This window comes from Chrysemys picta, chromosome 4 (assembly GCF_011386835.1).
Source record: "Chrysemys picta bellii isolate R12L10 chromosome 4, ASM1138683v2, whole genome shotgun sequence".
NCBI lineage: Eukaryota > Metazoa > Chordata > Testudines > Emydidae > Chrysemys > Chrysemys picta.
In genome coordinates this window covers 150,244,005-150,268,810 of record NC_088794.1, presented here as the reverse complement: position 1 = coordinate 150,268,810, position 24,806 = coordinate 150,244,005, and positions in this window count along the sequence as shown.

Here is a 24,806-nt window from a genome sequence, read left to right as displayed (position 1 = left end):
GGATGAGAAGAACTTCACAAGGAAGTTGTTTTCTCTCCAAAATGTCCAACCTCTCACATCACACCACGTATTTAGGGAAAGATATGTACGTAGCACTGTCTGATGAAGTGCTTAGTAAATCCCCAAAGGGGGTGTGTGAAAGAAAATGGGGAGCTTCTTTTTTGTTGACTGTAGCAGGTGAACATGTTACACTAAGGAGGTGCGGCGTGTACTGAATAAATCATTGACTTTCAGAATGCAGCCAAGAGTGATTTAAGCCTCAGCTATTTCTGAAACAGAGGGGCCAACCCTGCAAAGTCTCAGGCACGTGAGTGGCCCTTGTTAACATGAGCGTCCCCCCAAACCTCAACTGTCCTGAGCAAGGCTTTGCAAGACTGGACCCATTACATTGGCAAAGAGCCTCCACTTACCATTCGGGCTAGCAAGGTCAGCTTTTGGATGGTGTCGTGTGACTTTTATGATGAAGATGGCTGCAAAAGGATGATGGGCATTGCCAGCTCTGACTAACGTCTACTCTGGGAGATTTGTCCCAATGTCAGCCATCAGCACAGCCGCACCAAGGCAAACCAAAGCAGCTACAAAGTGTGATTTGCACCAGTTTCACGCAGGGATAAGTTGCAAAAGGGCAAATTCTGGCTACAAGAAGTTTACCCTGACTACACTAGGGGGTTGCACCATAATTTTAGCTATTCTGATGGCTGAAATCCCTAGCCTTAGTCATACCTGAACAGGTTAATAGTGTCCTATCCAGTCTATGCATACAACTAACCCATGTGTTCGGCAATACCAATCCAGACCCCAATCCTCCAAACACCCAGGAGCTTAAACTTTACCCAGGTGAATCTGTAAATTACAGCTGCTATTGCTACTTGCTCTCAGACAAGGCGGCAGAACAGCCCCTTGAGTGACCGCAAAGAAGCAGCTGCTCTTTCAACACACAGGGCAGGAAGTTGCTAACCATGCTCAGTATTGGTTTTAAAGCTAGGGGGGAGGAGAGGCGTTATAAAGGACAGACTGGAAGCTCCTGGCCAATGAGTTCCGGCCCCCATTGCGAGCAACAGTGAGATCCAGCCTAGCCCCTTAGGGACTAGATAGAACTGCTGAGGTCACCTAGACTGATCTGTGGATTGGATCTCAATACGGTTTCCTGTAAAATCACAGAAGTCAGGTGGGATTAAGAGTGGGGAAAACACAGACTGGAAGCCAAATGTCTTCCGGTGTACTGCCTCTCTGACCCAGAGACAATGTGTGAGCTTAACAGCTATAGCAATTGTCAAGTTTTATGTGACGTGGTGTATTTGCTCAGTAGTTTGGATGCTGAAACAATTGGTTATGTGGTATAACAAAATGTTTTCTCTACTTCTCAATAGAATACCAGGGTAAGCCTACAGAAAAGCAGAAGATTGCAGATTGGCAGAAGTCCCTGTGCCTGTATTTAAATTTGTAAGGTAGGGGGGTGGGTGTCATATTAATATACATGGTTAGGCCCTGTGTTATGTTCTTCATTTTAAAGGAAAATAACAAATCTTTGTTTAGTGATGTTAGTCTAGGTCGGGTGCTTATTAACTGCTGTACTGTAACTGTTTGTCTGTGAGTTATTGATAAAAAGGAATTTTGAAATGAATTGTGTATGCACATAACTGTCTTATGGTAGAGACTGGTACTGGATTCCTGAAGGGCCAAAATCCATGTGCTGTTTATGTAAACCCTGATACAGGCTGTATCCGCTCTTTTTGCAGGCCTCAAGTCCAGAGTTTGGTCAAGAGGCCCAGCAAATAGTGAACAATATTAGCTAAGAGAAGCAGAACAGACAAGAGACAACCTTGCTTTTTACTAAAAAAAGCATGGTCAGCAAAACACCAAGGGGGAGCAGTAATTGGCACTCTTAGCTGAAGCTGCAAACAGACCAAAGGAATGAAAGGGGCCTGATGTCTGGGCCCAGTCCTCTGCAATAGGAGATAGCCCTGATCTCCCCCTACACCAACCTTGAGTTCATGGAAGAGGCTCAAACACGTCAGTATGAGATACGACATCCTCCCTTCTAGATACCAGTGTCTGCACAATGGGCAACTTGAAAAACAATTTCTATTGCCATGTACTTTTCAATGTCTTTTTGCTTTAACGCCCAGGTATGTACCTGTTGGACAATCAGAAGGGCTACCTCTTTCCTATAGCCCCCAAAGAGACTACAGGTGGATTTTCTAGAAGACCTTTCCAAATACTAAAAGTGGGAATTATAATACAATTCACTCTTTTCTTAGGACTTGAAGGAACAAAATGGACACCGTGTAGAATCAAGCAGGTGGGTTTATTACACACAGCACTGGCGAAGTGTCACTTTGCTTATTAGGCTCAGACACAGCCAAACAATTGATTACAATGGATTATATGGATTTTTCATGAGCAGAGGGAAGTGATGGGGTGTATATTATACTAATATACTTTATACATTGTTTAAAGGAAAACACCTGTGTACTAATAGGTCATGTTAACCTGAAAGTATGGGTGGAGACATTACATAATCCTTGACTATTAGCTACTGTGCTGATCTTGTCTTGCTGCTAGACCTATCCAGGGGCTTGGGACCACCCACCCCGTCACTTCCCTCCGCTCATGAAAAAAATCCATATAATCTATTGTAATCAATTTTTTGGTAGTGTCTGAGCCTAATAAGCAAAGTGACACTCTGCCAGCGCTCTGCGTAATAAACAAATGTGCTTGATTCTACACGGTGTCAATGTTGTTCCTTCAAGTCCTAAGAAAAGAGTGAATCATCTTATAATTTCCACTTTTACTATTTGGAAAGGTCTTCTAGAAAATCCAGCTGTAGTCTCTTGCAAGGATAGGAATTCATGGTCTGTACAAACACTGTCAGAGAGGAACTCTATAGCCCAGAACTGGTAAGTAAACGGAGTTGCATCCCTTCTACACAGGTAACAAGTAGGCAGTTGGACTATTCAGGCAAGTAAAGTTAAGCTGATGCATATGTGTTTTCAGTATCTGGCCCCCAGCATCGTGTGAAGGATTTCCCAGGCCTGCCCTGTGCTATAGGCTTGCCTCCCTGTAAAATATGGAATCCTTTTACACCCAGCACCTAAAATATCCTAATCATCCTTGCGGCAGCTCTTACAGCTTAGCCACTGCCCCAGGAGTGAAGGAAGTAGAGAGGCCAGATTCTTAGCAGAAAACTCTGATCTCTCCCCCAGAAACCCTGTGCGGCAAGACCTATCACTAATGACACATGCAGTTGAATTTAATATTCCCCTACCAATGGTAAGTCTCTCAAGCAGCACGCTCACACTTTTATGACTTTAGCAGAAGTCTACCATTGACTTGTGGCCTGTAGGGACTCTGATCCTTTTGCGTGATGACTATTTTCGCTGCTCTTTGGTAACGTTGCCTAGTTTTTTTTGCTGCTGCGAGTCACAGCACTGGCTGCATGGCTGAATTTAGAATTTCATTACAAATTGTTCTGTAACAGTAATTAGTTTGAGCACTCACCCAGAGATGCTGCATTCTGCAACAACAAAAGTTTAAGCAAAAATCATTTCCCTTCACTTAAAGATTAACTTCTGCTTTCATTTCTGACAAAATGTTCGAAAAACCAAATATTTTAATACTACAGCAGCAGGACTCAGCATTTCCTGCAGTTAAATGCTAAGGCAGATTCCTGGGCTTAAGGTGCACAGTAATTGAGTAGCAGTTAGCAGGCAATATTTCTAACTCAGGGCACTAAGGGTTAACTTGAGCCCTTTAATACCATATCCTCGCTCTTCCACTGAAATGTGTAAGCAGAGATGAGCCCTCGCACCAAAGATTGACTCTTGAGCCAACCTTCAGGGAAGCTCAGGTACCTTAGTGATGGGGATGCAGTGTAAAGGACTGGAATAAAAATGAATAGAATAATATGGCAATATTTTATTTTGATTAAACTGGAGAGTCCCTTGCTAAGAAGGATATATATTAACCGCTCTCCATTTCAGGATGTGGAGGTGTGCAAAGGATTTTTCACAGCCAGAAAAAGAAAAATAATTTAATTTAATAAAATTGAGCTTCAGAAGACCACATTTCTGGGTTTAGTCCTGCCCTGACTTATTGTGCTCCTATTTCTGTGCTCAGACTTCACTGTCACCTTCATGGTTCTCAGTGTACTGTGTGCACCAAAGTATGCATGTTTAATTTGCAGAGAAATGCCATTTTTACATAGGGTGCTGCAAGCCTGTTAGTGCTCACTCATTCAGTTCTCACTTTCTAACTCTCCTTTATCTTTCTGAGAGGAGGGAGTAGTCTATTTCCAAAATGAAAACAATTACACCTAATAATACCTGCAAAAAGGCAAAGGAAGACCGTCCACCCACAGTTCAGATCTCGTGCTGCTTTGAGGATTCTCCTGTCTTGAATGAGTATTCCCAAGGGTACGTCAGCAATGAGAGAGAGTCGAGTGCGTGATATAATAAAGGGAAGGCTGAATTATATTTGCAAACCCTTCTCTTTGGGGCATTGCTCCCGACACCTCTACTCATGCAAGTTCTCATTGATGGAACTCCTCACATCTTTGAGGTCTACAAGGATCCCCAGTCCAGGTTTGGGCTTCTGTCCACAAGTTAACATGGGCAACCACTCTAGGCTCCAGGGCTGAAAGCCATCATGGAGTACATAAGAAAACCTCCCGGCAACTGAAGAACAATGTCCCTGAAATCTGGATGTCAGAGGTTAGTAACGTCAAATCTCCAGCACGTGGAAGTGGACAGAGACCTGGGGAAGGTGACTCACTACAGCTTTTATCAACCAATATAGGATTCCAAAGCTAATTCGGTCACCATGAACTACAACAGAGCCAGCTGCCCCAGGACAGGGTTAACCGGAGCCCTCTGACAGGAGGAGTCACAGTACGCAGCGGTTGAGCTGCTTGTGAAAAAGTTACCTTTTCTTTCCCTGCCAAAAAAAATAATAAAAGCAAAAATCTTTTTCTATAATTCAGTTTTTTAGTCTCCCTTCCCCCCTACAAAAAATAAATCTGAATGAAGTGGACATCTCCCCAGCGGCTCACCTAGCCAGCTCTGAAGAGTGAACTATGGCTCAATCCCACACTCCACCCCTTTGTGGGTGCCACACATCCTGGGGCAATAAGCGAGGAAGGACCCTTCTCCCTTGAATGCCCAGCTAAGGGCTATCCCAGAATCTCACCCACTGATTAAAAAAGAAAAAAAGTCACATTCTTATCAGTGATCATTGATTACAGGAGATTATTCCAGAAGGCACTGGGATGATGCTGGTGTTCTTTCATGGTGCAATTGCATTTAAGCTGCTAATTGCTTTTGAGACCCAGCTCCAATCCTTGCCCTCTATTACTCAGACCTACTTTTTCCATCATGCAGCTTTTTTTAAATGAAACATTAAAGTCTGTAGAAAAATGAGACACTTAATATTTACCCTGCCTGTGATTTGAAGTCCTGCGTGTTTGTTCTGGGTTGCTGAAAGGAAGGATTTCGATGGGAGTTAAACAATTCTGCAGCCTCCACGCTGGAGGGAACATATCAGCCAAACAAGCCATTTAGTTTCAGAAGAGCAAATGCTGAGGTAATACCTATTCACAAAATCAATTTGAGGCTTAAAAAATAAACACTACCGGCTGTGGGGTGTTTCACACTATATGGATTCAGGGAACGTAGCAGATTAGAACAGCAGGCCAGATCTTCAGCCGTGCACATGCAGCATAGAGAGGAGAATGGATCATTCTAAGCCACCTTTCTATCCCCTTGATCTTTGGCTGGCCAAGGGAAAGGAACAGCCCCCAGTGCAACCCAGAACAGCTTAAGTGTTGATCTTAGTTACACCAGTGGTTCCATATGGTCCACTAACTGAAGAGCCCCTGCTTAAGACATACCCCTTCATGCTACCTCCTACCAGAAATGTGAAGAACTAGGAGCCAGGCAGCAGTCCTGCTCAAGGATTCCCTCTGGCAGAAGGAATCATCCGCAATACAAAGAAGTCCATACTGAGGATCTGGCTCTGAATTAACAGGACTGCCTCAGTGACTCTTCTCTACCACTGCTCTATTATATCCTGATGTGACACCTACCATAGATCAGAGCTTGAAGTCTGCCTAGGAGGGTTGGGCAATTCCAGTCCTTCCCAAACCCAACACAGCAGAATTTTCTAAAAGCAGCCAGTGATAGGAGCTGGGTATCACGGGGGAGCTCTTCAAAGGGGCTCATGAAGTGGGGTGCACATACTGTTAACCTGCAAAGCATAATGGAGGGCTAGGAGGTTGTTTTGGTGGTTAACAGACTGGTGTGATCAGGGAGCAGAATATCCAGTTAAGCACAAGCCATTCTCTCTAGCTGGGGGTGGGGTGGTGGGTAACAAGATGATGCCGTCTTGGGTACCCAAGAAAGCATCACAATTCCTGCTATGGAACAGATGTACAGGGGAAACTTTAGAAAGCTACAGATTATGGGGAGAAACGTGAAGCGGCTTAAGTTCCATAGGCAGACAACATGCTTCACCACCCATGATGAGACATGGTCACAGAGCCAAGAGGGCAAAGTCCAAGGAAAGTTGCTTGGTGGATGGAAAAAAGAGGAAATAAAGCAAGACATTTTAAAGCTCTGATCAGATTCCCACTAGTTATATTTATGGGCCTGTTCAGATGCCCATAGGAAGGTGGAGACATTTAAAGTGTTAGATACTATATTTAAACACATTTTATTGGGACCTTCCTTCCACACTGAAATAAATGAAGGAAGCATTATGGGTGCTAGCAAAGCCAATCATGATGATGGGTGGCAGGCCACATTGAGTTTCCGAGGTCATGTTGGTTTGTGTCACAACAAACCTGAACGTTATTGCAATGCAGGGAGTTTCTTGACCTAGAAGAATCAGCTTGTTCAATACAAGCAACGGCAGTGCAGTAGAATTCGCTTTCTTAGCCTTGGGCACTCGATGCATTGACAAATTAGACTTAAGGCCAACGCCTATGTTAAAAAGGAATATTAAACCTACAATGGCCATAAGCCACAGGGATCTGAACTGCAGACGGAGCTCACAGCTGAGCGATCACAATTCACTTTTACAACTTTGAGAGTCTCATGTATACAGCAACTTAAAAAAAAACACCACATTATCCCATCAATTTCATCTTAGTATGGACAGAGTCGTGCTTACAAAACAAAAAAACATACCACACACACAGCCCTGAATACCCAGAGGGAGAAAGGAAAAAAAATAATGTACTTTGAAGCTACACAAGGTACAGGAAAAAAATTTCAAAGTGTATTCTTACAGCTATTTTGAACGTGTGGTATGGCAGAAGAGATAAGAAATCTGTAAAGATAAAGTGTAATGCTAAGAAAACTCATGTTAATTGGGATAAGTGAGGTCACTTTCATACCTCTGTGTGCATGTGTGACATGATATATACACATTACGTTTCTTCCTGTAGCATATCATTTTACTTTCATGGCATAGTCACTCTTCCCTTATGCCCTGAAGGGTCAGAAGGTATATTAAACCTATTGGAAGTCCATTCTCATACTGCATACAAATGTAACAAATTATGTTGTAGCTGTCTATTACAAAAGATAACCAGGATGCAGCTTTCCCAGAGCTTCCTCACAGGCAGAGGGAGAGATTGTCATTAAGTTTCATAATCACTCACCGTACCCTGCCTAAATCCATTTCACCCACTAGAATCTAATTACTGCAAGTCTCTCTTTCAGTCATTAAAGGCTGCAGGGGATCACAATATGTGGCAAGGTTAGGTTGCTGTCTCGGGGGAGGGGGAAGGAGGAAAAGCTTCTGGTGCATTTCTTTGCTGCTATGCCCATTAGAATGATGTTTATTACCTTGCGCTCTCTACTTTCTTAAACTGTCCCCATGGAAAAGGCCCAGCCTTGTGCATCTTGATTTAGGATTTCATATCAGCCATGCAGTCCTAAACCAGACATGTAAAAAGTCTCTGTTCAGATGACTGCAGTTATTAGCGACAGAAACAGAACATTTCCCACAAATAGGATCAAATAGAAAGGGGAAGGGAAGGAAGAATTACTAGATTAAAAAGATGTTTTGAATATTTTCCATCCGTGGGGAGAAGGTAGCCCTCCTGCTGTCTCCTCTAGCTTCAAAAAAAACCACACACACACACACACACACCACTAACTTTTCCAGCTACACCGGTTGCATCTCAATCCAAAACAAGGAAAGAAATGAGCTGAGGGGCAGAGAGCTCCGGAAACATGAAACATTGATTTGGTACAGAATCAATGCAAGATGCTGACAGGACTCTGCTATCGCAAAAGCTGGCAACCCAGCTGAGCGTCAGGAATTCTGACAGACAGAGGAGGTTACTATTTATACAGTCACACAACTCGTCTATATCGAGATTTTTAAAAGTCACCCCTTTACTGCAGTGTGTGTGTTGGAAGGAGGAGACTCATGGAGAGAGACCACCTGAAACTATTTGCCAGTTTGGTGGCAACTATTAAAGAGATCCATTATAATTTGGATCTAAACTCCCTTGCTCTTCCCCCTATAATTTGGAGGCCATTTCCCTGTTAGTACAACAACAGCAAGGGATTCAGGACTGCAGCCAAAGCAAGGCATTCAGGATTAAGCTATTTACTGACCTAATGCCCTAGTACTACTATTATCCACCTAATGGACAAAGCAAATAAGGGGCAAGATAGCAAGGGTCTGATTCTCCATTTGCCATGCCCCTTGTGCGGTCACCTGCACCTGTACAAAAATGGATCTAGAATGCCAACATTCTGACCAATGCATTACATCCACTTTGCACAGGGCTACGTGACTACACATGGAAGATGGGAGACATTCCAGGAGACTGGAAAAGGGCAAATCTAGTGCCCATCTATAAAAAGGGAAAGAAGGACAACCTGGGGAATTACAGACCAGTCAGCTTAACTTCTGTACATGGAAAGATAACGGAGCAAATAATTAAGCAATTTGCAAACACCTAGAAGAGAATAAGGTGATGAGTAACAGGCAGCATGGATTTGTCAAGAACAAATGGTGTCAAACCATCCTGATAGCTTTCTTTGACAAGGTAACAAGTCTTATGGATGGGGGGGGGGGAGAAGCGGTAGATGTGGTATCTTTACTTTAGTCAGGCTTTTCATACGGTCTTGCATGACCTTCTCATAAACAAACTAGGGAAATACAACCTAGATGGAGCGACTATAAGGTGGGTGCACAACTGGTTGCAAAAATCATTCCTAGAGAGTAGATATCAGTGGTTCACAGTTATGCTGAAAGGACATAACAAGTGGGGTTCTGCAGGGATCGGTTCTGGGTCCAGTTCTGTTTAATGTCTTCATCAATGATTTAGATAATGGCATAGAGAGTACACTGATAACGTTTGCAGACGATACCAAGCTGGGAGGGGTTGCAAGTACTTTTGAGGACAGGATTAAAATGGTCTGAAGTAAATAGTATGAAATTCAATAAGGACAAATGCAAAGTACTCCACTTAGGAAGGAACAATCAGTTGCACACATACAAAACGAGAAATGACTGCCTAGGAAAGAGTACTGCAGAAAGGGATCTGGGGGTCATAGTGGATCACAAATAGGAGTCAGTGTGTCGCTGTTGCCAAAAAAAAAAAAAAACCACACACACATCATGCTGGGATGTATTAGAAGGAGTGTTGTAAGCAAGACACGAGAAGTAATTCTTCTGCTCTACTCTGTGCTGATTAGGCCTCAACTGGAGTATTGTGTCCAGTTCTGGGTGCTACAATTCAGGAAAGATGTGGACAAATTGGAGAAAGTCCAGAGAAGGTCAACAAAAAGGTCTAGAAAACATGACATATGAGGGAAGATTGAAAAAAACTGGGTTTGTTTAGTCTGAAGAAGAGAAGACTGAGAGGGGACATAAGCTTTCAAGTCCATACAAAGTTGTTACAAGGAGGAGGGAGAAAAATTGTTTTTCTTAACCTGTAAGGATAGAAGCAGCAGCAATGGGCTTAAATTGCAGCAAGGGGGGTTTAGGTTGGACCTTAGGAAAAGCTTCCTAACTGTTAGAGTCATTAAGCACTGAAATAAATTGCCTAGGGAGGTGGTGGAATCTCCATCATTGGGGATTTTTAAGAGCAGGTTGGACAAACACCTGTCAGGGATGGTCTAGATAATACTGGGTCCTGCCTTGAGTGCAGGGGACTGGACTAGATGACCTCTTGAGGTCCCTTCCAGTTCAATGATTCCATGACCAAGCACAAGGCAGCAGAGAATCAGACCCCCAAAAGCCCTGAACTACCAACAAACAGACCAACCGGCAAGGTATTTTTAAGTCCCAAATCAAGTTGCTTGTGAAATTGCTGATAGCTGTGAAAAGCCACCCTGTACCCAGGGAAGTCAGGTTTTTCCCCTAAGTTATTAACCTCATCAGTTGTCTGTTTTTAAAATAAAGATACACATTATCAGCACTTATTGCTATACTGGTGAGGTCTAATCCTGAGTGCATATAAGTACAAGGTCCCAATCAGACCTGCATTTTCCCTGCCTCAAGGTTTGAAAACTTCTGCCCTTTACTCTGATGGGATAAATGGGCCATAAGGGGCTTAAAACCCCCAAGAAAATACTTCTGGTATGGATTGGAGAGGGGCATCTCCAGCCAGCAGAGGCATCTTGATGACTACACCAGCCTGCCTCTGTGCCCCCATCTTAGGGGGCATATTGGGATGGTTGAGGACATGGCCAAAGCACACTGTGCTTCAGCTATTCTGTGCCATTACAATCCGGCACAATTTAGAGCAGCCCTTAGGCTGTTCTTGATTACATCAGGAGCCCCCCAGTGCAGAATTAGTGGGGAGGCACAAAGGTGACTTTGAAGTCATCCTTCACCTATCCCCATGCTCTGTCCCTGCACTAAGCACAACAATGAAGGAATGCAGAATCTGGGTTTAAATTTTGTTAGCACATAGCGCATATATATATATATATATATGCTATCAGGCATACAACCACGAGCAACAAATTCCATAAATCAAGGAAGACAACCCAAGACCTGGTTTACCCACAGGTTTTGTACCAGTCTACTAACCATATCAGTTAGGGGTGCCAGTTTTTACCCATACAGTCATATTGGTACAACCCCTGGTGTGGATGCATTTATACTAGTTTACCTTACCAGTATACCTTATTCCCCTTCCCATTAGCCTGTTCAAATGGGTAAAAACAGGGGTAAGATCCTCAGCTGGTGCAAACTGGCATATCATTGAGGTCAATCAATGGAGTACCCAAGGTACACTAGCTGGGGATCTGGCCCAAAAATCTATTTGGAATAATACTCACATTTTTTAAAAAAATGTGAGTATCTCCCACCTTGATAGTGTCATCATACGTATGTTATGTTTGTTTATTTCAGAGGATGGCGAAGCCATTGCTACACCCCAACCTGAACAGCTTGAAATGACAAAGCCTTGAAAGACTGCCACATGGCCAAGAAAACAACATGCCCAAAACCTTAGTTTTGAAGACGAATACAAGCAAATAAATATTTGCAGTTCCTGTTTAGAATGTTATGTTTCCCCAGATGATCATTAACAGAGCAAACATCCATCTGACTGAATGGGAAGAAATGCCAATGCTGACAAAAATGACAAGGCCAATGGATGGCAAAAATGCAGATGATCAAAACAGCTATAAAACAATTCTTGGCATGGAGTCTCTGCCGATGGAGCGAGCTCCCCCTGTTACCATGAAAGTAGTAGAATGTCTTACATCTTGGATCTCTCCATCACATCAATTATAGATTTAAGTTTAAGAAACATTTACTTGCATTTTTCCACTCTGGCATTTTCAGCGTGGGGTTCTCTCTACTTGAGTCCAGCCCATAAAGGATCACTTGGTTTTGATTCTGCCATGAAGGTCATTTACTCTGGGGCACTCGGCACACAAACACTGGTACCTATAGGAAACAGATTGTAGGTGCATTTACAAGATAAACAAAAGTGCATATGTGATGCATCTGAGAGACAGCATAACACCAGCTGTGCATTACTAACATTTGCTTCTAGCAAAAACAACATGCGTAGCACACAGGAATAAAGACACTGGTCGCAGAGGATAGACTATCCCTAACCTCACCAGAAAGATGCTGCCCCAGTTTGGGAATACAGCAGCCTACCCTGTCTTGAGGCAGGGGAAGAAGCAATTGTATGCCCCCAAAAAGTTAGTGGGTGACATGCTGGCATCAGTGAAACCAATGACAAAATTCCCATTGACCTCAATGGGCCAGGATTTCATCCATGGCATGCTCCAGGTTTACTAGCTGTCTCATGCCTCACACCATGCCTGGACCTTCTTTTTGGTCAGACTAGGACATAACCCCTATACTGCGTCCTCCATCTGAGCCACAAGCACAGCAACCAGAGACCCTGTGGAGATGTCCAGCCTCAAGCTTGTGTAAGGATGAAGCTTTAACTTTCTTTTCCCCTTGGTTTTCCTCTGGCACGGCCGGCTCCAGGCACCAGCCCACCAAGCATGTGCTTGGGGCGGCGGGGCGCTCCGGCCCGAGAGCGGGGCCGCGACTGGGCTTGCCGCCATCCCCCGGGCGCTCCGGCCGGTCGGGGAGAGCGGAGAGCCGCGGCGGGCTCGCCACCCTCCCCACAGCGCTCTGGCCGCCGGGGGCTCTCTGCCCTGCTCCCGGTGCTCTGGCTGCCGGGGAGAGCGGAGAGCCCCGGCCGGGCTTGCCACCCTGCTCCCGGCACTCTGACCGCCAGGGAGAGTGGAGCCGCAGCGGGCTCGCCGCCCTCCCCCCGGTGCTTTGGCCCGGTCGGGGATTGCGGGCCCGTGGCCAGGCTCGGCGCCCTCCCTTGCCGCGCGGGGGGGCCGCGGGTGGCTTTTTTGCCTAGGGCGGCAAAAAAGCCAGAGCCAGCCCTGTGCTCTGGACTCTTAGTATTCCTTCCAGCAGAACATCCTTGATACTTCTAGTCACCCACATGCATTGAGACCTCTTTGCCAAAACCCACAAATGACAACTCAGCCCTTGCTCTTGTAAAGTGTGCGAGGGCATACCTGCCACAGGAGGCAGATGGGGCACGTGAGACAAAATTTTACTCCAAGATAAAACTGGAGTAACTATTGGTTACCCCGGATTTGCTCTAGTGTAACCAGGAGCAGCATTTAGCCCTAAATCGAGTTAAGAACCTTGCTATGCACATCTCTAGTTTGCCTAGGAATTCGAGACTTTCCTGCTGTTGCTTCTGCTTCGTTTGGAGGCTTTAGAGCTAGATCGCGGCATTGTGCCAAATGCCTTCACACAGATCTACTTGCCACTCACGGGAAAGCACTCGTCCAGCAGGATCATTAGAAAACCACTGGGAAGGGCTCATGGCGGTGACACAGATGGATATGGGTGATGAATTTTGGTTCAACTCTCTAGTTTTTGGCTTAACTTAGTGTCTTTTCCTATTTATCATACTTAAACTGCCCTTCTGCAATGCATTGCCTGCCTCTTTTGGCATGCTCATCCCCCACACACTTATAAAGAACAGCAGGCAGGGAAATGGGGCTTATAGAAAAACAGCAGCACCCCCTCTAGTTAAGGGGTGCAAAAGCACTTCCATTCTATAGCCTGGTTTTAAATCACTCACTGCTCTCCATTTCCAGGCTGCAAAACCTTCCTCTTTGAAGAAGTCCTTTCCACCATAGGAGAGACACTCACAGCCCCTTCCATCCAATAAACATATTTCATTAAAAAATGGAAATTAAGAAAAGCTAAACACAAAAGCAAAAATCCTATGCACATAGATTTTTTTTCCTCCCAATAAAGAAAAGTGACAGAGTCCATGAAGTCCGCTAGGGGCTTGATAATAATCCCTGGCTCTTATGTGGCCCTTTTCATCAGTAGATACAAAGGAAGTCAGTACCATTGTCCCCATTTTAGAGGTGGGAACATCTAAGCAAAGTAACCAGTCACAGGATAAGAGGGAAGGTCCTCTCATGGATCAGTAACTGGTTAAAAAGTAAGAAAACATAGTAGGAATAAATGGTCAGTTTCCATAGGGGAGAAGTGTAACGGGGTCAGGACTCACCACCGCTGGCGCCTCCTGCTGGTTGCCCCAGGAATTAGCTCAGTCCAGCTCAGGAGCACCCTCTGCAGGTGGTGTCTTGCCCATTGTCTGCTCTACTCTGCTGTTTCAGACCCACACTGCTCCGCCGCTCAGCGGTGTCCTCTTCAGGGCTCTGCCCTCCAGCAGTGCCCACTACTTCTGTCTCACCCCCCCCTTCCAGGGGTCACGGCACCCACCACAGGGGCCAACCACAACCCAAAGTCTAGCCCCTCACTTCAGGGGCAAGCTGTATTGGCCATGGTCCTCCACAGATAGGTGCAGTGCAGGGGGGAGGGGACCCAGGACCACCCGCTACTCCAGGTCCTGACCCAGGGACCCTCTAGCAGCAGCCTCTCTCTGCCCACCCTCTCTCCCCTTGTCTGCCTATCATCCCTGGGCCACTTCCCCTTGGCCCTTGCACCTTCTTGGCCCTTCCTGGCAGGGACCTGCAGCCTAGCAAGTAACAGGCCAGAGCTCACCCTCCACTCCCCTGAACCTGCACAGCACTTCTCTGGCTCAGGTGCTAGCCCTGGGAGCCAGTCCTCCTCCCTTGCCTGTCAGGGAGAGACACCCCTCTGTTCTGATGGGCGGCTACTTATATCTGGGCTGCCCCAGCAGCTGCCTCCTGTCTGGCTCCTAACAAGCCTCACCCTAATTAGCTGCAGGTTTCCACAGCCCCCCTGGCTGTTTCTGCCCCACACCCTGCTGGAGTGGGCCACCTGCACCACTACAAGAAGTAATTAGCAGGGATCTGTGCTGTTCAACGTATTCATCAATCAGCCCCCTTCAGTCTCCAGCTCAGAGAGCCAACAGACACCTCCCGCTGTTGCTCTGAGCCTTCAGCCATCTCCAGCTGCAGCTCTCTGACCCCCACACCCCAAATGCCTTCTGCTCTCAGCAGCCTGAACCGGCTCCATTGCACACTAGGGAACTCACCACTCCCTCCTTCCCAAGCCTCCCGGCCCTGAAGCTCTCAGCCTAGCTGAGCTCTCTGTACCCCCAGGAGTTCTGGACTCTCCCCTCTCTGAACTGTGCGGTCTAAGCCCTCCCTGCCTTTGGGCTGTCTCATTTATAACTCCCAGCGGCAGCCCCACCCTCCTCATTACACCAAATCAGGGTGCATCTGGGCTGGGACAGGAGCACTGGGCCAATTCATTTAAGGGGCCAGGTACCTTATGTCAGGGACAATCACCTCCTTCCCATCCCTTCCACCCCGCCCCTGCCAGCCCCACAGGTGCTCTCCAGGAAACTTCATACAGCCTGGAGCTGTCCCCCCTTGCCAGCTGACAGTTCTCCAAAGTGGGCCCCCGGGGAGACACAGCAAGACGACTCACTGGTGGCCCTGCTCTCTTGGAGCCAGGCTGCCAGGAAGCAGGGGGTGTAGGAACCAGTGCTCCGTCCCTCTCCTCGACAGGGGATCCTCACTGCGGTTTGCTGCACAAGGTGGTGCAGTGGCCCGTTCCATTGAGAAGGTCCAAAAGCAGCAGCATGAAACGTTCAGCACACTACGGTGAAGAGGGGGTTTCAGTGTAACGTGGAACTCCATCCCGGCTGACGTGTCCCATCAATACGTGAGCCCTTTGGTTTGCCACAGACTGCGTGCCGTGAGATAGCACCTGGTACATTGTTCTCCCCGACACGTATCCCCCAACTCGTCGCTTCTGGTCTGCACTGAGCAATGACTGCGTGCCCCGGCCCGTTTTCCTCTTCTGGCCATGGCTTAACTGGAGGTTAGGAAATATCAGTGGGGCTTGTTTCGTTGGAAATTCAACCCCATTATTGCAAAAACCATGGTTTAAATGGGTTCTTCCACCTATATCTTGGACCTCCTCCTCCCCCCCCCACCCCCCCCCACAACTGACTGGCTGCAGATGTCAGTAGCTGGAGGTCTAGACTGTGTCCCCAGCACGCAGCGTAGAGCAATCCGGGACTATCCCAAGGGGGCAATGCCCTCCCCACTCCCCCTTGCTCCAGGGGGATATGGACTTGCTGCTGGCCTAGCCCACCTCCCCCACCATGGCTGGCATGTCTGAGGGGGCAACGCCAAGGCTCCACCCATTCCCCCACCACTCCCTGTTCACCTTACTCCTGCAGACCCGACCCCCGTGACAGGTTACCCCCAAAGGGGAAGGGACGGTCCTACACTCCCTTCTACCCCTGCAAGAGCACCCAGCCCAGGCCCCATCACTGCATCACCTGCAATTCATGGCAACAAGCTTTTGCACTTACCTTTGATTTGGGAGTATAAGTCTGTCTACGCCATGTGCTATGGGGGGTGATTCCCCTGCTCGTGTGCACACATATTCCCGCTAGCTCACATCAGGCATGAGTATCAAAGAACAGCGTAGCGGCAGTATCGCAGGCAGGGCCGAGTCATGCCAAACACAAGCCTTTCTGAAACTGGTGGGTATGTACTCGGCGTGGCTCACTCGTGCCTCTGCGTGCCGTGATGCTGCAGCTACGCTGCTATTTATACTTGTGCGAGCTGAATGAGAACCAGTGCGAGTCCGTGCACATGAGCAGGGGACCGGTCGCACCCCTAGCGAGTAATGTAGATGAAGCCCAAGTTGCACCCACAAAAGGGAGGCAAAACCGAAGCCTGGTTGAAAATTTGGCCTTGACATCTGCAAATACACGGGCCTTTTCTTCTCTGTCCTCATGTCCCATTGCTGCCTGGCCTATCTGAGTTCTTCTAATCACATGCCAGCAGATGCATAGTCTACACGGGGAAAACCTCCGGCATCGCTATAGAAGAATAAGCCTTTCCACTCTTGCTAGGCTGAAATAATTCCCCAAGCAGATGCTCCATTCTGGAAGCAAAGGAATTATTCTGGAATTAAGTCATTTTCATTCCAGAATAGAGCATCCATGCGAGTGGTTACCCAGCATAGCTAGAACAGAATGGCTTATTCCCCTGTAGCTATGCCGGTTAATTTCCTTGTGTAGCTTCTCATTAAACAGCCACTCTGAATGTGTCGAGAAATCACATCCCAGAACAAGCTCCAAGCTTTCCTTTCCAGAGACGTTATTGAAAAGTGCATCTTCCTCGTCCGAGCCATTGGCCTGGGAGGTGACTAGAACTTGCCTCTCTGGTCTCCTAGCTGCTTTCATAATTCCTTTAGCTGACTAACTCCTCCTTCTTTTCAGGTTCACTAGTTCCCTAGAACTTTCCTTCGTGGGTAAAGCCAGTTTCAATGTCTAGTGACAATGTCGATGGAAAAGCTCCCATTAGCCCTTCTTTCACATCAATGCAACTGAATCTTCCCACCATGTAGCAACTCAGGAATCTCTCTCTCCTGGGGCGTTCCCAGCCAGAGCTCTTGCTCTTAGCAGATTCTCCAAGTGCTCCGTCTTTTTGCCTGTTTCGGGGCAGGATCTGATTCTAATCTCTCCCACCTGGGCTTTTAGCCTCCCTATAGCCCACATATTACTTGAGCAATCACAAGGTGATCTGGAAAATCATCTCGTCAAGATTGTAAGCCATGCATCGCCTCTCACAGCTCAATGCATCAGCCTCATTCTGGGCAGCAGGTTTGACGCTAAGCCCAAGCATAGGTCTGACCTGATAATTAAATACAAAATTAAGTGCTTGTGTGGCTCAGAGGCAACATCACTGTTGCACTAGAGGGGGTGAGGGGGACACCCAGATTTGCCATTTGCAGTACTGTATTTCTCCTGCTCCCGGCCCCCTTCCGAGGATATTCTGCGGATGTCACATTAATGAGGAAGTGCTCCCAAGATTGACCCCTTTTTTTCATTTCTCTCTCTCCAGTCCTCTTTGTCCCTCTCTCACTCTCTTTTCCAGGTCACAGGGCAAAAAGAACAAGGTATGTTCGCTTTGCTATGCACTAACATACACATAATGCAGCAAACAGAGAATGCTGTGAAGCACATCCCTGCAGAGTGCAGTCACCGAGTGACACAAGAGGGCTCATTGATTAACAGCAGCCGTGCAACGTCCTAAGGCTTCTAAGCCACTGATGAAACTGACATTGCACAAAACAGCATGACAAGTATGTAAATCCAGCAGGTGAGCGAGGCAGGTCGTTTTCTTTATTCACTTCGAGAGAGGCTACAAAGGTAACTAAGCTACAGGAGATGATCAGAAAGCCCCAGGTAAAGTGTCAGATGAGGCAATCGATGAACTTGGCGGTGGCAGGTTATTTCACAGCTAGCTAAAGGCTTTGTTCCCAGACAAAGGAATTAAAGATGTGTAAGTGGATGGTAGATTTCTGAACAGCTGCAGGCTGAGATGAGTCCATTAAACAGTAAGGGGCAGGCACACAGGAGGTGTAAGTGACAACACTTCAGAGCACTGTGTGGGAGAAGGAACCTGACTTCCGTGGAGCTGCGCCTGTGTATGCCAGCTGAGGATCTGGCCCTATAGTTTGCATCTGACATCTCAATGTGCTAGAAATTTCTAACTGCACCAGATGGGAGCTCATGATCAAAAGGGTCTTGGGATAAAAACATTCATGTGAGTAGCGTTCTGACTTGATGCACAGGATTGCAGCGCCACTCAGGTTTGACCTGGTCAAAAAATGGGTGGGCCATGGTCCAGTTGGCCACCACCCCCAACTCCAGATGTTTGGCTAAGCATTTTGTAACCCTCAGAGGCTCAGAGGAGAGAGGACAGATTGTCTTACTTTTTGTTCATTATTTGAGCTCTCTTTGAAGGTGAAACACTCTAGGCGGCTTATTTGGCTCAGTTCAACTTCATAGCCCAAATGAATGGCTGACAAGATGGACAGAAAGGGGATTTCTAGCAGCCAACTTGAGCTGACCAGCTCTGATGGTGCAGCAGAAAAGAAACCTAGAGTATGTCTACACAGCAAATTGAGGTGTAATTGTAGCACGGGTAGGCATACCCACACTAAGGGAGCGTCTACACTGCAGGATTCTTTCAGTAGTGTGTAGGGAACATCACACATAACCCTCCTAGCATGGGTATAAATAACTGTGTCGATGGTGAGGCACAGATAAAGCCAATAGAGTAAAGACATGCCTGAAGGGTGTGGGTATGTGCCCAGAGGATAGACCATGCTTCCCAGCTAGGGCTCTTTAGATGGAGAACTCCTGAGGGGCAGCTTGGTGATGATTGGAAAAGCTACAGTGGTGTGACCTCCCTAACACCCAGGCCTGGGCACAAGCAGGAAATTAGTTGCTTAATGGAAGGAGTGTGCTCAGGAAGAACTGGGTGTCTCCCTTCTCCCTATAATTTGCAGAAGGACAAGAGTTCCTGGTTCATCTCGTGGGATGGTGGATGTGGGTGCAGAGCGCCATTTAAAGTAAGGGGGCAATAGACTTCCCCCACACACCCTGACCCTACTCTTCCCCTCTGTTGGCCCTCCTCCCCCCCAAACAGCAGCTTGACCCCCGGAAGCATAAACCCCTACACCCACCCCCTCAAAATTTGAGCGAGTGGTGTTATGACCTGGAGCATGGGGTTGCAGCTGGCCAAAGATGGCCAAGTGGTGCCTGTCCTCCCCCCAAATCAAGTCTGTAACCTCAGGGATGAGGGATTACAGGAATGGACTCCAAAGCAACTAAAAACTTCCCAAAGGGGATCCAGATATCAGAATAATGTGCAATTGGAAAATCCTTTGGTAAATGCAGCCGCCTTGGAAGGTAGCATCCCCTCAGAACACCAGAATCAAAACTTTCTCGTCCTCGTCCGAGAGTTTGGAGTTTAAAGATAAAATATTTCATAGAAGATGAGGAAAAACAGTGGGTGATGGGTACAGGTGCTCGCTGGTTGTACCAGATTCATTGTAAGAGGATATTCTGAGGTTATGTCACAATTTTAAAACTGCTGGACATTATGGGGTTGCAAAAACCTACCATGTGAAGAGAAAGTTTCTGTCAGGTGAAATGCAGGCAGAATGTAGATTATTGGTGCAGGAAGTGGGATGCTTGCATTGCAAAGAAGGGTTCCCCTAAGACAGGGAGAGCCCTTTTGCAGCTGTATCTCTTAGGGGCCTCAATAGAGTTGCTTGGGCCTTGTCTTGGGACAGAATCTGGCAATGTGTGTTGGTAGCCGTGGACTATTTCACAAAATGGCCTGAAGCGTACCCAGTCAGGAACCAAGAGGCTGTGACAGCAGCAGGATTCCTAGTGAATGAATTCACCAGATTTGGGGTCCTGAGTGAGTTACATACAGACCCAGGGGAAAACTTTGAATCCACAGTGTTTCAAAAGGTTTGTGAGATTCTAGGGGATCCACAAGATTCCCACCACCCCAGCACACCCACAATATGTTGGATTGGTAGAAGAGTTCAATAGAACTTTTGAACGTCAGCCGGCCACCTGTGTAGAATAGCACCAAAGGGAGTGGGACCAGCATGCCCCGTTCCTTCTAATGGCTTGTTAGTGATGGGAATACAGCATTCAGGCCTGTATATTTGCCTGAGATAGAATTTGGGGTTTTGTTTGCCCATTTGACTTTTGTCATTCTTATATCCTTACTAACTTGTGTGAACAAAGACTCTGTATTGCTTCTGCCCAGCCACATGGGATTTGTTAGCATAATGAGAAAAGATAAGAAATAGAGCTAACAGGTTGCTGGTTTGGGTGGGAGTTTAATATAGGACTGCCTTGACTCCTATCTCAAGACAAGGTCAAGCAACCAGTCAGGAGGGCTGAGGGGGCTTGGGGGAGAAGGTATAAGAAACACTAAAAGCCAAAGGAGAGGTGGCCTGGGCCAGTACACCACCTCACTCCCTACCCCTCCCATGCAGTGTAAAAGAGGTGGTACCAAAGCCCCCAGACTCACAACCCTTCAAAACAGAATATGACGATAAATTGTAAAGAGGGGTGCCAGGGGCGTGCACCACAGGTATAATTGAGCCTGCTAAGAAAAAGAGGAGGGGGATAGGAAAAACTCTACTGGGGTACAGAGCTGAAGATTATGCTTGCTTGGTAACCCCAATAACCATCACATTGTCTGCACTTCGGACTCCAGTCCTCTGCTTTCTGTCTTCGTGACAAGAACCAAGGGAGGGTGAGGGGAAGCCCTATCATGGCTTATAGAGCAGCCATCAATGAGAGTACAAAGTGTATCCCAGCACTCATGTTTGAGCATGAGCTAAGGACCCCAGCAAATCTCTTGTATGGAGTTCCTGAGGGGCGGGGGAGGATTTGGACTATGTAGAAATGCTACAATCCAACGTTCTAGACGCTCACACCCTAGGGAAAGTTTGAGTTAGTTTCTGATAAAATGAAGAGGCAGGATGATGTAAGGTCATACAGGGAAAGTTAAGAGAGGAGCAGGTCTGGTTCCACAATCCTAGGAGGAAAGAAGGGCAGGCACCCTTAGTTAGATAAACCTTGGGAGGGACCTAAACAGTATTGACCCGAATAAACAAAGTGGTGTATAGGGCACAGTTGGGTCCCAAGACTAAACTCAAAGTTATCCATAAGGAATAGTGAGACGGTATCAGAAAGACACAATTTCAGCATGACTACCCCCAGCAACTGAGAGTACAGCTGAGGCTGGAAAGGTTGTGACAGATGACCTCTCCATTATAATAGAATGGGCAGGATCTGTCCCAACCAGCAGCTTTCACAGAAACACTAGCCACTGCTCAAGGGCCCATTGAAAGAGGCACTTCCCAGGTGGCTGAAAGGAAGTCAGGAAGGAAGGGAAACCTCCAAGGAGATTTGGATGGAGTACCAGCACTCTGGGTTGCTGACATGGAGATATTGTGACGGAAAAATGCTATGTAAATAGTTTAGGGTTGCCAATTTTGGTTGAACATATTCCTGGAGGTTTCATCACATGACAATCTTTAATTCACGATTAATCTTGAATTCCTGGAGAATCTAGGACAATTCTGGAGGGTTGGCAACCCTGAATAGTTATGCTGGTATCATTCGTCATTGGATACATTATTTCTTTTCTTTCTGTCTGGAATGGGTCATTGAGGACGCCACCATGTTGGACACCGTTGAGATAATGGGTGGGGTTGAGACAAGGGTGGTGTTATGCTGGGAGAAGCCTCTCTGAAGCTGGTGGGCAGCCCTCCATTGCAGCTAAAGGAGGGAATAAGTAAAACACCACTTTGAGTAAGGATAGCTGAAACAATAGGAGCCACCATCCAAAGCATGGACCACAGATCAGGCTGCCCAGGAATTTGAACTATGTGGGAGTTGACTCAGGGCTGAATGTAAATGCGGGGGCAGAGGATTTATTTTCATTGCAGCTGAGGGGGCGGGACAGGCAGGCAAGAAAGCACAGAAGCATACATAGAAGGAGTAAAAGAAGCTCCGGGAACAGCTAGAGAAGCCCTGAGAGAGTTCCAGAGAGCTTTTTGGGCAGAGTGCTGGCTGAAAGAGGCTTGGAACTAGGAGACAGCTTCTTGGCTCATGTTTGATTCCTACTGTGTTCAGAAAACCGGGACTTTGTACGGTCTTTGTAAGCAAGCAATTGTATCCAAGAAATATCTGACTCCATCACCAATTTCTCCTCCTAAACAACTCACCCCCAGGACCCTGAAAACTGGCTAACAGCTTGAGCCAAAAAGGGATAACAATATGCTGCAGCCTGTGTATTTCTGTTCACCCCATAGCTTCTGCCTGTTATTTTCATGCACTGCACCGATCTCTTGGGAAAATATTGCCCTGTTTTAAAAAGTGCAACAGATTGTTTACCGTCGTTGGCAGCTTTAGTCTTTGAGATGCCTAGCTAGAAAGAACTTGATTTACTATTGCAATAAACTGACAGATTGGACGCGTAAACTTGGCACTTTCCAAACACTGTTAAGAGACTTGATGTTCACATCACACGGAACATGGGAACACTTCCGCGTCGCACGGTCGCTTTTTCGTGACCTGTCCTCTTTCAAGCCGTTCCATTGTTGGACACAGCTCTTGTCCTCACAGATGGCAAATCCAGCTTATTATAAATGGATCTGAACCAAACAAGCCTCTGTGTTACAGTCTGCTGGGTCATGGTGTTGCTGCCTGCTATTCAGAGTGAAGTCTGACATTCTCAGGAACCACTTCAAGGGGTTATACCAGAGCCGGCACATGGCAATTTTAGATTAAACAGCTTAAAAAGTCAGGCTGCCAGTGGACACTGCAGTAAACTGGCTTCTGCTGGACAAGGATTGACTTTTCTAGGAGGGTTTGGCAGGTGAGGGATTGAAAAGAGATTATCTTTAAATGACAGTAACCTATTTCCTCCTTGTTTCAGATTGGCAGAGAGGAGTGGTGGGTGTCTTTTTGTTCCTGCTGAATGCAGAGCAATTGTTGTTAGAATTATTTGCACCTGTATGAGTACCACTAACTTTTAATGAGGTACTATTGAAAAGCAAATCGCGGGATATTCCTTTACTGGCAGCAGGCATTTGGAGGAAATGGCTGCCTCCCAAGAAAATAGAAAAATAATGACAGAAAAGCACCTTGCTCTAAATACAATGAAGCACAAGAAGATAAAGTCAAGATTAAGCTTGCTCTCATGCTAGGGGTACAGACTGGGTTCATTGAAATGATGTATTGCGGTTCCCATTCTAGCTAGGAGCACCTGCTGAAGCTATAATGGGCCCCATACAAATCTTTAGAGCAGTCTCCTAGCAGGACATCTATAATAACTGGGCTTTTAGATATACGAGACGAGTGAACTGTAGTGCGCAAAGCTCTGCTGAGAACAAAGGCCTCTATTAGTCAGGAAAGATCTGCAGAAAGAGGAGACTTGGCCAGGTTGTTTATACCAAAACCTGGAGGTCAAATAAGCACTTCTAAAGATTTCCATAGGCGCTTCCTGCAGAGAGAATCATGGGAGAGGAAGTGAAGAGTTCCTGCTGAGCCATTGATTCCCCAAATTATAGCCACCTAAAAGCAGGCACTTCACTGTGACAAACGACTCAAGCGGGAGCTGTTTCCACATAACCACACTCCAACCACAACCAACTGGGTGACGGTGCCCAGCTGGCAAAACAAAGGAACTTGTATTTCTGCTGGAATACAGGGCCTTGCTGCAACACAGCTATGTTAAGGGGATGGTCCATATTTCAAAAAGGATATAGAAAAATTCAAAGAAAAGTCACAAGGATTATTTGAGGACCTTACAGCAACCGATCTAAGGAGCTCGATCTATTTAGATTGCCAAAGAGAAGAAGGATAATAGATGATTTGATCGCAGTCTGTAAGTATCTACATGGGGAGAAGACTATAGCGAGGAGAGGGCTCTTTTAATCTAGCAAAGGCAGAAGGAGATCCAATGGCTGGAAGTTGGCAAATTCAAATTGGGGAAAAAGGAGCAAATTTTTAAACAAGAGGGTAATTAACCAGTGGAACCATTTTCCAAGGGATATGATGGATTCTCTGTCCCTTGCCGTCTTTAATTCAGGACTGGAGGTCTTCTAAAGAGATCTGCCCTAGTGCAGGAATCACTGGAAGAGAGTCAATGGCCTGTTCTACAGGAGGTCAGACTAGAAGATGATCACAAGGGTCTCTTCTGGCCTAAAAAATCATTAAAAAAAATATCCATCAAAAAAAATTAGCCCCTCAACCCAGAAAAAGATGGGGGCTGCCATTGTCTTTGCCACCTAGGCAGAGGATGGAAGATTTTCAGAGGGAGAGGACCCATCTTTTCATTTCTACAAGCTTTAAGAAGCCAGGTCAGGGAAGTCATCCCCCAGGACCTGTCTTGTGTAAGATTTGGAAGTACATTCGTGACAGACCCTCAAAGACGTTCCTGGGGACCTTCCACTGGGTACCAAGCCTTTACTGAGCC